Below are 16127 nucleotides of genomic sequence, written 5' to 3'. Positions count from 1 at the left end.
TTAGCCCCCATGACCATTATACACCAATGTTCTCTTCCCACTTCTTGCTTCATATGAATTCATCAGTGCAAGCTTCATTTTTACAGCATTATCCTCCTACCAGAACAGGAACCATGACTTCCCAAAGAAAATTCAGGCAGTTCAGTGGAAACATTAATATTGAAAAAGTGGTAAGAAAATCACCAGCATTTCTCTTTGTGTGAAAAGAGTAAGACACCAGCTAGTAGAAGGAATTGTGGATTAACATTATGTATTATTGACCAATTTATTAATGATCTTCAGAACATCTCTAATTTGTAGTGTTTCTTTCCTATGAAGAAGGTAAAGTCCCTAACAGGAGACCCTTAATCATGTACATGTTTCAGGTGCCTGGAATTGTATCCATCTCATTGTGTTTTTTAGTCTAATTGTAGTCAATGGATGCCCTTAATAGCATCTGTTGACTGCTACCCTTGCCTTGTGGTTCTTTACCTGTAATCTTAGCAAACAGAATCAGTGACTCCCCCTGCTTAACTCTGAGGAATGCTCTTTGCATAATATGTTTGGGGAAATACATTCCGTCTTTGATTGAATACAATATGCTAAGCAAATTAGAATATATGTGTATATTTACTGTGAGAATACAATATACTTAAATAAAATGGAAGGCATCAATAGCATCAAGGAATTTTTCACAAGGGTACTTGTTGCATATTTTGTCCAAAAGATTAGCATGTTCATCACAGAAATGCTTTGCTCCCTCCCCTGATTGGAATGAGACATTGAGGCAATGGGTTTTGAGCCTGTAAATTATTGCCTACACAAATTACTCTAAACACTGCACAAGCAAGAAGTCCCAAAGAGCAAAGATTTACTTCTTAGACTTGTAAGGTTTTTTTTTTAAATTTATTAACTTTTTAATTCAATTCAGCTTTACATCTCTCATATGCTAGGACAGTTTTCATGTTTTGACAGCATAGAGAGCAGCATGTTAAAGAAGCAATGTGAAATTACATTTGTGCAAAAGAAAATTGGGACCAAAATGGCTGATGGGTCTGGTTCTGATCACTTACACCAGTGTTACAGCTCTGCAGCCCAAGTCTAATTAGCAGAGTTAATCATGATTGATCAGGCTCATGGAAAAGGAGGGTGTCACATTCTCCTTTGCCATGACTAAGTCTTGGAGCCAGTGAGATGGTAGAGATATGTGATCAGCTCCCTGATTTTAAGGCCAGGCCTGACTCCAACGAAATTGGAAGCCTCTGCCAAGCAGCTTAGTGTTGTCAGGTCCTGGGCATTGCGCCACTGGAAAATAGCCATGTTGGATTTCTGTTCTGCCGTCCCAGCTCTCCCCACGTGTTGGAAGGAGGCATGGAAATGTAGAGCCCAGCTGTAGTGCAGATGCACCAGCTCAGATCCTCAGATGCACACTCTCTGGAATAATTGTTTCTGGGTTACAGCACAAAGGGATCGAAAAGACAGCTTCTGAATCTGTTATTCTGAACCTAGGAAATGTATTAATGAAAAAGGAGAAGAAAAAGTAGACAAAACTGGGTGCTCAGAATACAGAACTGCAGACACCTGAGTGAAAAATTCCCGGTACAGTAAGTGGGAAGACAGTCTAATACAAAGGCTGATGCAGAGCTTGAGTCAGACCTTGAACCACTCCCTGTTTGTTTCAATTTATAAACACCATTAGGATCTTTGGGTACTGCTGTATGCAAGACACATATTCTTCTATCATATGACACTTTTCTTGATATTTTTATTCCTTCATACCTAGAACTGGTAAAAGTTGATAACTGCTTAATTTTCTTTAATTTAAAATTTCATGGCTTTAATCAGATCAATCTAAGTTTGTAAGATTTTAGAAATAATTTTTAAATTCTTAACTTTTATTTCTTAATTATAGGTTGACTGTGCTTTAATTGAAAATACTAGAGGAGGTCTTGAACTGCACATAGCCCTTTTACTTTCAAATGTTTGGTATTTTAACAGCTTATAAAGCCTTTCTCATTCTTTCCTTAGTAGGTGATTGTTTGAATTGAACAAATAATTTTTGTTTTCTACAAACCACCATTTTTCTAATGAAAGATGAATGAAAATTTCCCAGCCAGTTCTAAATTTAAACAACTTAGCTTTACTGTGCTTGCACTTCTTTTGTGTCTCTCTCTTCTCCAAACACTGTACCAAATTAGTTTACAGAAAGAAATACTGAGAAAAACAAATAGTGGTATAATGGTGGAAAATAATCATCAAGTCAACATTTCAGAATCCAGTGACTACTGCACACAGCATAAATCTGAGACTCAGAAGTAAACACATCGAGCTGTTTTTTCTGTGTTGTGTGATCTACACACCTAATTAACTGAACTTTAAGGTCTTAACATTTCACAGCAGATTGCTTGTTAAGTGAAGCAAGTAACAACTTCAGAATTATTTAAAAACATAATCTGTTTTACCAGAACACTTCCCTCACTGTATTACATACCTGGTCATTTATCTGGGAGAAAATTCAAAGATAATGTGGTTGTAACTACATTATTTAAGTACCATCGATGTTGTGAGGTGCACTTCCCACCAACAGGTTATCCACATGAGCTAGATAAAAAAGGTTAACTTAGATACCTCTTTCACCAGGAGCTTTTATAAGCAGATTTACACTCTGTGTATTGTGATTGCATGTTTATTTGTACCTTGTGTCCCACAGCCAATCCAAATTACTAGCAACGGAGAGGAAAGAAGAACATGCAGGATGTAAAATTGCCTATAAAGGATTATGATTTGCTGAGGAAGGTTACTGGCTGCACATACCACTTGCTATTTCACCTAATTAAAAAAAGTTAGATTCAGATATGGCCACAGATATTCCAGCCTCATGATATTCAGACCCCTCTTTTTTTACTTGAATGATTTGTACAGGCCAGCATTTAGCCTCATGGACAAACATACAGCTCCCATCCTTACAAATAGAAAACAAATGATGTGCATTTACAGAAGGTTTTAAATTTGTCAGGGACACTCAGCCTGATACAAAAGGACAGGAAAATACAAAAGGCCAGGAAAGAAAGCATAGTCTGTGTATTTACAGAAGCTTTTGGCATAGTAGTTTCTCTTCACAAAAAAAAAGTGATCCTTGGATCACACTAAGAAATGCAAAATTCTACCAGTATGCTACCACTATTCTTAATATTGAACCTCTGCATTGTATTGTCAGCTGTATTTACAGGGCCATGAGGTAATTTGTAAAAAAAAAAAAAAGAAGAAAAGGCATTTTAAGACCCTCTATACTCTAAAGAGCTTAGCATCTAACATGAAATTATTCATGTGCTTCCTAGGGCAAGGACTGTATCAAAAATTATTACTCATGAGAAAGAACAGCTCCAACAGGGACTCAAGAATGAAGCAGTAATTGTCTACTGGATGAAGAAAAGACTGATTGAACTAGAAAGGAGAGAGAAGGGGGATGAGTCAGCACCGGGAACCTAGAGATAGAGAGTAGAGAAGCAATCAGTTTTGCATTTTCTGTATGCACAAAGCTTACTTTTTCAGTAGTAGAAATGTAGGCTATTCCCAGAAGAGAGGACAGCTTATTTTGAGACAAACCCACCTGCCATAACCGCTCTTGGGGCTGCTCAGATCTGTGCTGGTGAAAACCTAGTATGACTTTACTGCCAGAATCACAACTTGTACAAGACATTTAGCTCTCAAGGAAGTAAAAAAGCACCTTGTGGGATTTTCAGGAGGACATAATGGTGTGATTCTTGGTGATTGTCATTGGAGTTGCTGCATACACCTAAATACTCTTGGAAAGCACACAACCATAAATCCCTAGGCATCCAGCTACTTGAGAACATCTGGTTTCAGACTCTAGAGATATTTAAGGGAGAAATTCAAGCAAGCTCAGTGAGCAACTTCAAAATCAGGAGGAAAAAAAAGGTCACTGACTTAGCAGATTAACTTTTACCTTATCATATTTTGGTACATTCTATTGCAAAGCTGTTTCTGAAATAGCTTACTATAACTGATGCACAAAAAAAGAAAAAAAAAATGATTGACTTAGAAGAAACAGGCTTTAAAAAATTCAGGACAAGATATTTAGGCTAATAACATTTCTGAACAGCTTGTTTGGGAGAAATGTACTTGTACACATTTGGCAAGCATACTATATTGCCTCTACATGAAAAAAAAGAGCAAGAACAAGCAAAGCGTTACATGATATTAAATAAGATCAGATGTTGTTCTTGAATAATGCATTCAGCTACACTTGTTCCAATTCAGAACTGAAAAATAATTATTAATATGCTATATTTAAAATATGAAATATTTAACCAAAGTTAAACAAAAAGGTGCTAGCAATGAAAGACTGATTTCACAAAGCCATTGAAAAGAAAACCATCAGAGAAAATAGCCAACCAACCAAACGAAAACAACCTCAAACCTAAGCACAACTATGCACAACTCACTGAGAATGCAGACAGCAAAGTAAAAACACTGTACACTGGATTGAATGTATTGCAGCCTACATACACTTGTTTTGATTTAGGACACTGTTCTTTTAAGTATAATTCCAGTAAGTAATCTCTGTGTTACAAGAGTCCTGAAGCTCAACTGTGACAGCAGTGATTATTCTGTCAGATAAGGACTACCAGAAATTAGGCCAGTATCAGGAATGAGGACTGCCATTTATCAGGAGAATGTTGGCATGTCATTCTGGTTACAATGCAAATCAGGACAAGAAGGGACAGGGTACTAAAAATAGAGAAATATTTAAGTTTTACTCTTCTGCTAAAGAAGGGAAGAATAAAGCCTACTTTCTAGGCCTTTGTGTAATTTCATACTTAATGAATACTTTTTTGCATAGCAAATAACAAATATGAAGTACCATCAAAATTCCATTTAAGTTATTTCAACTTTAAAATTAGAGGAATATGCAAATTAAAGACTTTATTTTTCTTTTAAAGCTGAATGTTCCTGCGTAGCCATTCATGAGAAAGTATCTCTTAACATTATCAGTCATACAGAAAACCCTGACATGCCAGACTGTCTTCTATTCATCATGGCTATACAAACTTGAAACTAGCACAGAGATTTAGGATTTAGCTCTACTCTCTGCAGGACTGCACACTTTTCTATTCCTAACTATCAATTATTTTATGTAATAAAATTGACATAAATTTCCCACACTGCCATTGCCACCTGGCTATATGCCCGTTGGCTGGCCTGTGCAGGCCCTGTAGTCATGACGAGTTAAGGGAGCCTTAAAAACTACATATTTTGAAAGCTTTCTACACAGACTTGTCTAAGAAAATCCTCAGTAGCTAGCTTAAATTAACCTTGAATGTATATTGCAAGGCGGAATATGTGTATGATCCAAATCTCCAAGCTATTTGTCTTTTTGATATGGAAAAGAAGAAAGATAGCTTTGCTTTTTTAGAGTAGATGAAATTAATAATTAATTATTATTTCAGTGATATAAATCAGCTCCTTCATGTATTTTCAGATACAAGGTGATTTGCATAGCACTTTACTTTTTTATTTTTTTTTAAAAAGGAAGTTTAGGAAATTCATCACCTTCTTTCTTTGGAAAATTTGCATTTTGATTACCTCTTGCTAAGAGTTATTTGTAAATAAATACACATATCTATCAGGTTACTCAGTGTCCCATTGTAGCACATTCAGTGGTTTTCCAGAAAGTGTATGCTGGTCTCCACATGCAACCTCAATGATTCTTTGATGTCCTGATTCCTAATCATTGTCCTGGTCCAGCCCCAGCTGGAGCTGAATGCAGGTGTATTGCAGGACTCAGACATTTGAATTGGAGCCAAGAAAGGTCACAGTTCACACTGATTGAGCTAAATTATGCTTATCTTGTTTTAAGCAAGGGAAAACTTTGGATCAACTACCAGTACAGGAACACAAACTGTTCATCACAAGCCATAAATTACTTGAGATACAGCTGGGAAAATTATTCAAACTTCAGCATTCTGAGTTGAACAGTATATTAATGACCGTTTTTCTCTTTTGCATCAGATAAACACTTAATCTGACAAACCCAAGCCTTTAACATAACAGACTTATTAGGTTTTAAATTCTGACAGTTTTATTGCTTATATTTTTGGCTACACTCTGAGACTTATACTTTTAAATATGGTAACAAAAATGTTTTTCTCCTAATGTCATTTGCTTACCTATTTTCATGCTGTTTGAGGACAGCCTATTAATGCTGAAATGTTTCTTTTTTAATCCATTAATTCAGAACTGTAATCACAGCGTGTTGTTTTCTTTCTCCCTTTTTCTGTTGCTGCTTTTCTTGGGTTTTGCTCCCTTGCTGCTGCTGGAGAGAGGGATTTAAAGTGACAGATAACAGAGCATTCCAATCAATTGTTTCTACTGTATGCATATTTTGTGCCATGTCTCAGACATGCTCTTGTTTTTTTTTTCCTCTTGAGTGGTTCAAACCCCTTTTAATTCATAAGAAAAAACATTAAGCATAATGTTTTTTTAACCATGATATCTTATGATGTCTTCTTCAAATTGCGTTCCTTCCTTGTGTAGATAGATACTGGAGTGTTGGAAGCAATTAACATAACTCAGAGAACTTATTTCCTGTGGTTCTTTAACTCTGTATTTATGGCTTTCAAAAGAGTGGATCTGTACTCTAAGGATTAGTACAGTCTATAAATTTTAGTCGTCTGACTCTTTTTTTATTTTTTAAGGAATTAAGATAAGAAAAAGTCATTGGTGGCTGAAAATCACATAAAAAAAGGCAACTTGCTTTGTAAAAAGAAGGGTTTTTTCTTCCTTTTCTTCCTAAATCTTTTCCTCTCCCACAAAAAAGATGGGTTTAAGTTTGCTGCAGGAGGTCTCAGCCATATCCTTTGCAACTGAGTTAATCACACACCCTTCTACTTATCTTCCTGAATTTTTTAAGCCCAACTTTCATGACCCAGAACCAGGTGATGCTTACATCTGCAGCTTGACCGGTTGCACTGCCATTGATCTGGGGGAGGATTCAGTTATGGACAAAAAAGGATTAGGATTTTTTCCATAACTGCTTTTGCCAACATGATGGGTCTATGAACCACTTGTTTATTGGAAAGTGACTTCACTGATTTAAGGAGGGTTGGACTAGATAACCTTTAAGGTTGCTTCCAACTCAAACCACTCTGTGATTCTAAGACAAATCCCCACATGGCCTGGCAGGACCAGGCGCCAGATCTGCCCATTCCAAGGGCACTGATCCCCTCAAGCCTCACAGACACCCCTGAGTGGATGGAGCCACCAGGCACCTCCATGTCTGCTTTGTCAGATCAACTTCACTGGGATTTTCCAACCTCAAATGGACCATTTAGGGACATTAAAGCCCCTCCTGGTGCCAGGCCCTGGGGCATCAATGGCCCTGGCTAGATACACCTGGAATTACTCATTATCCAGCGTAGCCACACCTTCTCTCACAGGGGCTGCTCCACCAACAACTGTTTTGAGGTGCATGCCTTGTGTTCATCATGAGTCAAAGCCTTCATCCAGAGACAGGGAAAACTTCCAAGAATTTTGCCATCCAACAGGAGGGCATCCAGCCAGCCTGAAGCCAGGTTTAATTTATTTTTCTCTTTTAATTGAATGCTGTGGTATTCTCTCCAAACTGCTTTTGCACCTCAGCCTAGCACCCACTGAAAAGTGGTGAGGAAGGTCCTGTTGAGCAGCAGGGGACCTAAAAAAAATGATGGTCCAAATTCTGCCTTGAAGCATTGACGTTTTCTTTTAATGTTTTGCACAAAATATGTATAAATCCTAAGAAAACCCAAACCAACATTCTCCTGAAACCCTATGTCGTCCTAGGGAAGTTGCTTAAAATTGAATAAAAATAATCTTAAATTTGTCCCAATCCTGGAATGTGTCCTAAGGCATGAACAAGGGGGGGTGATTTGAGTACACTTAGAGCAAATCTGTGGCACAAATAAGGTCAAATGTTGATAACCAAAATGAAAATTCACTTTTATTCACTATCAAAGAAGATAGCCAGGAAGAAAGCAGAAAAGGAAGAAAAATATAATTACAGAAAACAAGAAAGGCAATAGCCAGATTTTCTCGACAGAGCCTGGCAATGGTAAAACAAATTTTCTTTAACAGTACTTTACAAAGATTAACTTATTTCTTTCAATTATTTGACTGGCTGTGTCTTGGTGTTTGGTTTATCTTGTCTTAGAGTCCACCTCAGTCTCATCTGATTAATGAGCTTCACCTCTGGCATCTCAAGCTGCCATCAACAGGTAACTGTGCATTGCTACAGGAAAGACATAAGTCTGGAGAATAAGATTACTGTGGTCAGGTTTTGTTGAAAATGGGGTGCTTGGACCATCTCCTTCCCCGTCTGATCTCTTTACATTCTATAGTAAATAAAACGACTGCTCACAAAGGAGTATGAGGCAAATTTCAATGCATTTTATCTCTCTTCTAATGTAACCTGGTAATGAAAATACAGAAGTATTGGCAGCACTAGGGGATTTAAATGTGTTTTGCAATGTGATCAGAGTTTATTTTTGGGACACCATGATTGTAAAGTGGATTAGGGAGTCATATTTGTCCCTCTCTGCTACAGGATTTATGGGCTCAGAATCTTGATGACCCTTGGAAAAAAAAAATGTAGGCTTTACGAATAGGAAACACTGGGGACGTGGTGTGTTTAAACACAAAAGGGTTGAAATGGGAATAAAGTATCAACATGCATATGTTTGTTTTGGAAGCTTCTGGTCGAGTGAAGAAATACCCTGACAAAAATATTAAATATTGTCTGCAGCAGATACTATACACACTGCATCACCAGGTTTTCCATTTTGTTGCAGGGAGGGGAAACAACTAACCCACTGACACTAAGGGGAAAAATAACTCCAGTAAATCTCTGAAGAGATCATCAGGCCATTGGCAAAACAATTTGACATTCTAATGATATCTTCTGTATCATTATCTATATCATCTGAATATGGTGTATTCATACTTTTTATTAATGACATGATTCTAAATGTAGAGCAGGAAAATGTTCTGTTATAGAATTAATATATCCCATCATTCAGGCCATGTGGAAAAAGGGGGTAAAATGTGGCTTGGAATAAAAGGAGTTTTTACCCAGTGAACTTCCTGCACATACACTAAGTAAGTCCAAACCAGTTAAAGTCCCACCATCTCCAGTAGTAAAAGGGAATGAGATTTGAATATTTTTACAGGAATCTATAAAATCCCATGGTTCCCTATGCTGTGTAGGTGGGTGCGTGGTTGGTGCAGATCATAGCAATGACTAAAAGTCTCCAGGGATGTACAACAGTGTTGGGGTGTTTATTTTCGTTGGATGAGCCTAGATACTGCTAGAGAACCACAACAGTGTAGTGTATCGATTCTATAAAGAATCAGTGGCAAACTGATTATTTGCTGAATGCAGGAAGCTGTTGCAACCTGTTACACAGATGCTATGCTGCGGTGATGCTCTTGAAGTGTTCAGCATGGTAGAATTATTTTGGATTTCTCCAGGGAATTTTTTCAAGATGCCACTGTGCCAGCAGAAAGCATGTGGTGGAACCTGGTTGATTCCTCAGCTCACAATCCATATGCCAGATGCTGTAATTAAGCGTATCTGCAGAGACGTATGTAAGAGCTCTTATGTGAGACAGATTTGGCAAGAATCTTCTTGAAAGCCAAACAAAGGGGCTGGAGGAAGGTGTAGAGGCACACAAGAATTTCTGCCAGCAGTTGTGTGGGCAAGCAAGAATCAATTATTTGCAGGAGTTTTGTTTTGTATTCTTTTTACTCTCAAATATTTTGTGGCTGGTTAGAGAGTAAAATAGGAAAGTTGTGCAAGACTTCAGTTTGTGCTTATTGTGGTAGTTTCAAACCCTATGAGACAAAGTAGGCTCTTTAAATAATGTTAGGACATGAAGGAGAGGGACAAAAAGACAGTTTTAAGGAATTTATCTAACCTAATTGCAACCCAATTTTATAGGGAATAGAATGTGAGATAATAATGCCACCTTTGTCCTTCTTATGGACTACACAGCAAGTTTTCTGTGTATGAAATAGAGTCAATTTTGTCTTGCAGACTCTGTACCTAGGCTCAGAATGGTAAACCAAACAAGTGCTCTATAAGGCCCTGTATTTTAAGTAGAGAGTGAAAGAAAATATTTGCTATGCCTGAAGGACTTGCTATCTGTCTCTCCTGCTGACAGTGTGCCACTTCATATAGATGGATACCTGTTCACTGGACCAATGAGCTAAATCAATCTGTAAATAGTATCAGTTGACCTGAAATTACAGTTTTTCTGAGTAAACTTTTTTTGGAAAAAATGTCATAATCTCACTAGAAATATGGCTGTGATAGACGCAGGCAGCTGGAGCATCCCATGCCTGCTGTTTCCTTTGGAATTTCTCTTGTGATAAATTGCCATAAAATGGTGATGAAAGGAGATGAGTTGGGGGTGCTTTTTATTTACCCTAGTGGAAGGATTAAATCATGCCAAATTGTGAAATCTGGGACTAAGCTTATGTTACAGATCGTGGAGTGTCTGCAGAACCCTGTGGACTCCAGTAAATCACTCTGCAGGGGAACAGCTACCTGCCTTTGCTGGACCTTAAATCTAGGCACTCATCTTGGGATGCTGCTGTTGTCTCTGAGGGTGAATCACATCCTTCCCCTGCCTTAATTCTTCTCTTCATGGATCTGAAGAGAGCTCCTGTGGAGATCAGGAGTCATCTCCTATGTAGTGCCAGAAATATAAAACCTTGGCAGGGGTGGGGAGAGGGAGGAACTAAAGAGATGAGATTCTAATGCCATCTTTACTACAGACACTGTAGGAAAACACTGTTTCCTTCTTTCTTTGAGTCACACAGTATCTCCTGAAAGTGTTTACATACTTGTTGAACAGGACTATCTGCAAAGGAAGGCCAAACCAGTTGTACTGTCATGCCAGATCACCTGTAACTTCAGGCTGCTTTTGTCTGGTCCAGGCAGTTCAAGCAGCAAGGAACTGCCTGGGGTAATCTGCACCTAGCCTGAGACACTTTTATTTCATTACACAGCCACACATATGTCTTGAGCAGCTTAAGTATATTTTGTTTTTAAAAACATCTCTAGGGAGAGGGCAAGCCCGTTATTTATTATTATTGCCCTTGCAATCCTGTCCTTGCTAGATTCCTTCTGAACTTGCAAACTCTCTAACCTGTCAGGTAAAACAAACCACAAATGAAGAAAGGTTACAATGTAAAATCCCCAGGTCTGTGTTAAAGTTCTGCTTTATCTACTACTAAAATTGTACATTGCAAAGGTGAAGAGAACCATTAGAGAACAGGTGCCCTGAATGAGAAAAGATTTCAGACCCTGGACCTAGAAGCCTCAGTGTTGATTTATTTGAGAAAACTACAGTATTTAGTACTTGATTCAGGGCAAAAATGGAGTTTCTCCACTCTTCATCTTCAAGTAAAGAAGAATGAGCTTTCCTAACAGACCTTGCCCTGCCAATAGGAATAAATGACTGTGATTTCTGAACGCTCTCAAGGAGACCTGGAGACTCAATATGCAAAATCTCTCATTCTATCATTGAAAGTGCAGCCTTGGATTATTACTGACAGCCAAGATGCAGTTAAAGTAAAGGTCATGCACACTATTGACAATAATAAATTCTAAGATTTGCTATCTTTTTGCTGAGGCCTGCATTAGGCTATGCATCAAAGACCTGTATAAAAATAAAAAAAGAAATGGTTTGCCCTTAGCTAATAAAAAAATGCAATGTACATTTTTCAAGCTTGCTTTTTGAAGGAGCTAGAATAGACCTCTTGTATTTCATATTCTTGTATTTCATATTGTTATCTTTTAAATTAACACAGTGGGTGACCTGCCCACTTAACAGTCAGTATTCTCCTCTGTGCCCACCCTTAATACATTACTGAGGTTGCTTAAAATCATCTTTTGCCAGTGGGTGTAGCATGACAGTATATTTGAATAAAGGCTGGGTGTAAACACTAGCAAGTTAATTCAGTTTTTGGTGTGTAAGCCCAAGGTAAAGAAAAAGGTCTTTCATATTACTGTTATTATTAAATTGCTTGTTTCTAATTGGGAAACAAATATATATTGCTTCAAAACTCAGGGCACATGGTAGTTTTTCTTCACAACTTCTTAGTGAAAAATGGATTAAAACAAAACACTAGAGAAAGAACAAAGCCTAAGAAATAGAGCTGCTCAAGGTTTCAGTTATTGATGCTTAAATGCAGGGAAGAGCAACTTTCTGAAATTAAGTAAGACTTGAAAAATGACTTATAATTTTAGCAATGAAATTAATATATGAAACCTTGCTTTTTATTTTTTAACTTTTGACATGGAAGCACCATTTAGGTCTCTTTCTTTGAATATAATTAATGAATTTGATTCCTATATAGAACAGATTGAGAACCCTGGATATTCACAGCAGTTCTATGATTTATTCAGAGAACAGATAGTCCATAGGGATCTACAGTATAACTTGTCATATTTAGAACTATAGATATACGATATGGAAACCTGATACAGAAAAAAAAAAATCTTTAGAATGAGGGAGAACAGAAGAGTGAAGTTCTTGATCTTCTGTGGTAAGGCTAACAAAGCCTGTGCATACCAAATGTGGGTGTTTTTGCTACAAGAGCATTTTACCAGGGAAGACTGGACAAACACCACCAAGAAGCACAGTTTTCAGCTGATGGTAACACCTTACAACCACTGGTAACTCAGGGAGCTGAAGTGGAAATTGAGTAATGAAAGATGCCACGTTGGATTATCAGTCCCATACGTTATCCCCCTCATGTAGTTTGAGAACAGCAAGGATTCCACAACATGCATATCAGATTTTTAAGTACTGCTGAAATATCTGAGTTTGCTTATGGATGGGTCACAAAGATTCCTGATGGTTGTATTTAATTGTAACTGGAACGGAGAAAGCAGTAGGGAGAGCAGGGTATTTTAAAATCTATTGTTCCTATATCAACTATTAAGTAAACAAACTCATAATTAAGTACTGCTTCAAGCACTGAGAAAGTAATGCATAAGGGACTTTCTATCTCACACATATATAACTTTCTTTATTACAGTTGATTGTTGAGACTCCCCCCAAATGCTTCAATTACACCAGCATTTCTTATTAAATAAGTGAAACAAATAGAGCACGTACAATTTCAAAATAATTTGTATTAAAAACATAAAATTTTTATTAGGCTATCTATTATGGATATAAAATCATTGTTTTAGAAATTTGTATAATTGTAATAGTCTATATGAGAGAAATATGTACTTTTAATTGAATTACTTTAAATTAAGCTTTTAAATTATCCAATTACTACTCAGTTAAATGGAAATCAGTTTGTACAGAGATAAGAATGTAGTCTTGGTCTCGTAGACACTATACATATAAATATAAACTGCAGGATATTTTCAAGGTTTCAAACTATTCCAGTGTTATTTCTGCTGTTATACCTTCCTTACCTTATCTAGTATCTAGTGCTAGTGCTGTAATTTTAGTCACCTAAAACAAATGGAGTGTGCACAGTGAAAATTTCACAAACTGGTATGGAAATACTAAATTCCTACTATCAGGACTAATTTCTTCATCTGCATGATGTGTTGACCTAGTATATGTTAAAATGAGAATGAAAACATCGCAACTTAGCTTTCAAGTCTTTTTAAATTCTAGACTAGAAAGTGAGTTATGACCTGATACATATATAAAAGAAAAAATTCTCATATTTGGCTTAAAAATTTGGTTTGGAAATTACTAAAAAGCTATTATGCATTACTAAGTGATCCAGAATTCAAATGTAAAACTTGCCTAGGTGGGATTGGGACAGCTGGGGCACTCCTGCCTCCGGCCCTTGTGTACAGGCCAGAGTGAGTACATGGGGTATGTGGTCATATGCATTCCATATAAAAACTTCATTGTCTGCAACCTGTGGTTTCAAATGCCAGTACATATTAGGCCAGCATGACAATAACACATTTTCTGTGCTTCATTGCATTTGTTTATGCCACATTTTCTTTAGATTATCCCCTTTTGTCAATCTCTTGCTCGTATTGCCCCATCAAAATGAGCGGTTCCTATGGTAACAGATGTGATTTTCTTCTGTAACAAATGCAGTGAGTTCTGCAGGTGAAGTAGGAAGCCTGTTTCTACATGTTGAACCAGTACCATGTAGTTTGGATTCACAAATCAGGGAGTTTACTTTCCTTTTAACCAGCTCTTAAACAGGCTGAGTCTTAAGCAGCTGAGCTGAGGTCCTGTGAACAAACTGTTTTAATCACCATATCAGATTACAAAAGGAAGAACCAAATTCCACCCTGCCCCCCCATGAAGATCACAGAAATAAATTTCTGTCGCCAAACTCTCCAAGGTAACAGTAGTGAACTCATATCCCCTCAGAGCTCTCCATCTGTGTTACTTACCTCCAATAAATTATACAGTTTGGCTTATCACATTACCATCCAGCTGTTAAATAAATGGTCAAATGTGTGCCCAGAGGTAGACCATCAGTCTGCAAAAAGTCTTGTTCTGCTCCCCATTTTGCAAGAGTGCATCATGCCAGCCTGAGGGATTGATTGCTGACTGTGCTGGTCCTTGTCTCCCCTGTGCTGCTGCTGCAGGATTTGGAGGTGGCTCAAGATGGTGAGGGTGCTCAATGGCTACCTCAACACATTATTGCTTTTTTCAGGCAATTAGGTTTAGGGAACAGCGTGCACTCAAAATGATGTGTGCTGGAACTGCATCTTGGAACTGTCTTTCATCTTATTTAATGGGTCTCTTTATTCTCAATGTACCAGGGAGGCCTGTCAGCTGACCTGTGCTTTGAACCATACCAAGTGAGTTCACAAAGTTCTGATATATTGGAGGCTTTGAGTCTAAACATAATAGTTTTATTTTACTTCTGGGATTTGCCTTCAGTGGGAGGATTGAGGGGTGGGTAGGGAGGAGTTGTGTGTTTGTGTGTTTTACTTTTCCTTCAATTTAATCTTTTAACTTTTATGCCAATTACTCAGTGCCCTAAAATGCCCACCATGAGTCTTGTGGGAATTGATTGAAGTGTGACTGTGCGTGTGACACTCTGATTAGATTCTCTGTGAATTCAAAGTGAATCACAATAACATTTCTGGTTTTGCTTTTGTTTTTCGGTTTTTCGTTTTTTAGGGGGTTTTTTTTTGGTGTTTAGTTTTTTTGTTTGTCTTGTTTTGTTTTGTTGAAGTTTACTACAATGGCTCTGCTTTTAGGCAGGTTATATTGTTTTTGTATCATTAAGGATAAAGTGCTGCTATTTCTTCCCATGTTAGTCTACCACAAATATGTGACAACACATGATAAAACCTTGCCTGTAGCACTTGCTAAGTCTTCAATATTATGTGGCTCTTCCAAGCATGAATATAAGTCTTGCTTCCTTGTGTTTCCTACATACACTTCAGGCATCTCCCTTCTAGAATATTGTGCCTGTTCTTGTTAAGAAGGGTTTTAGATTTGTTTATGTAGGAATCCGGAAGCATTAGTGTTAATTTTTAGTCCATGATCAAACATACTGAGTGTGACATTTTCAATTATGTAGCTTTTTGTGTGTGTTTGATTTTTCAGAGTAGTTCTGCTGTGGCAAGAAAGCTGCCAATTTTGTTCTGCCAGAGGTTCCAGTCTCTCTGTACCTGCAGTCTGCTCTATGAATTCTTTATTTTATTTGTGAATTTTCTCCTGGAATCCAGAAGGGAAGTCTTGGCAAGCAGATGAGGATTTTCTCAGAGTAAGGCATCTAGTGATGCATCAAATTCTCCAGGTCACCACAGTGCTTAACTCTCTGTGTGCAAACCTTTCTTATGTTGACACACATAAAAAGGTGCAGAAAAACAGAGTGCAAGTGCAGGGGCTTATGATACCTTTGGAACAGCTTAAGACCTGTGCAAACTTCTCCAGTACACTCCTCAGGAATCCAGTATCTTCCTTTATATGTGCACCTTGGGAAAAAGCAAACAGTCCACTTACGTAAACAAGAATCTAACAGCGAGTTGTGCCCTTCACCAAGTTGCCAGGTTTTCCTGCTGGGTTTGTGCTCTGACAGTAACTGGTCTTGATGATGTGTCATGACTTTAATTATATTTTAAATATGGTATA

The sequence above is a fragment of the Pseudopodoces humilis genome, chromosome 6 (genome assembly GCF_049639895.1).
Source record: "Pseudopodoces humilis isolate 2021_Gansu_Grassland_sample_001 chromosome 6, ASM4963989v1, whole genome shotgun sequence".
NCBI lineage: Eukaryota > Metazoa > Chordata > Aves > Passeriformes > Paridae > Pseudopodoces > Pseudopodoces humilis.
Note: the sequence above shows the minus strand (reverse complement) of the source record.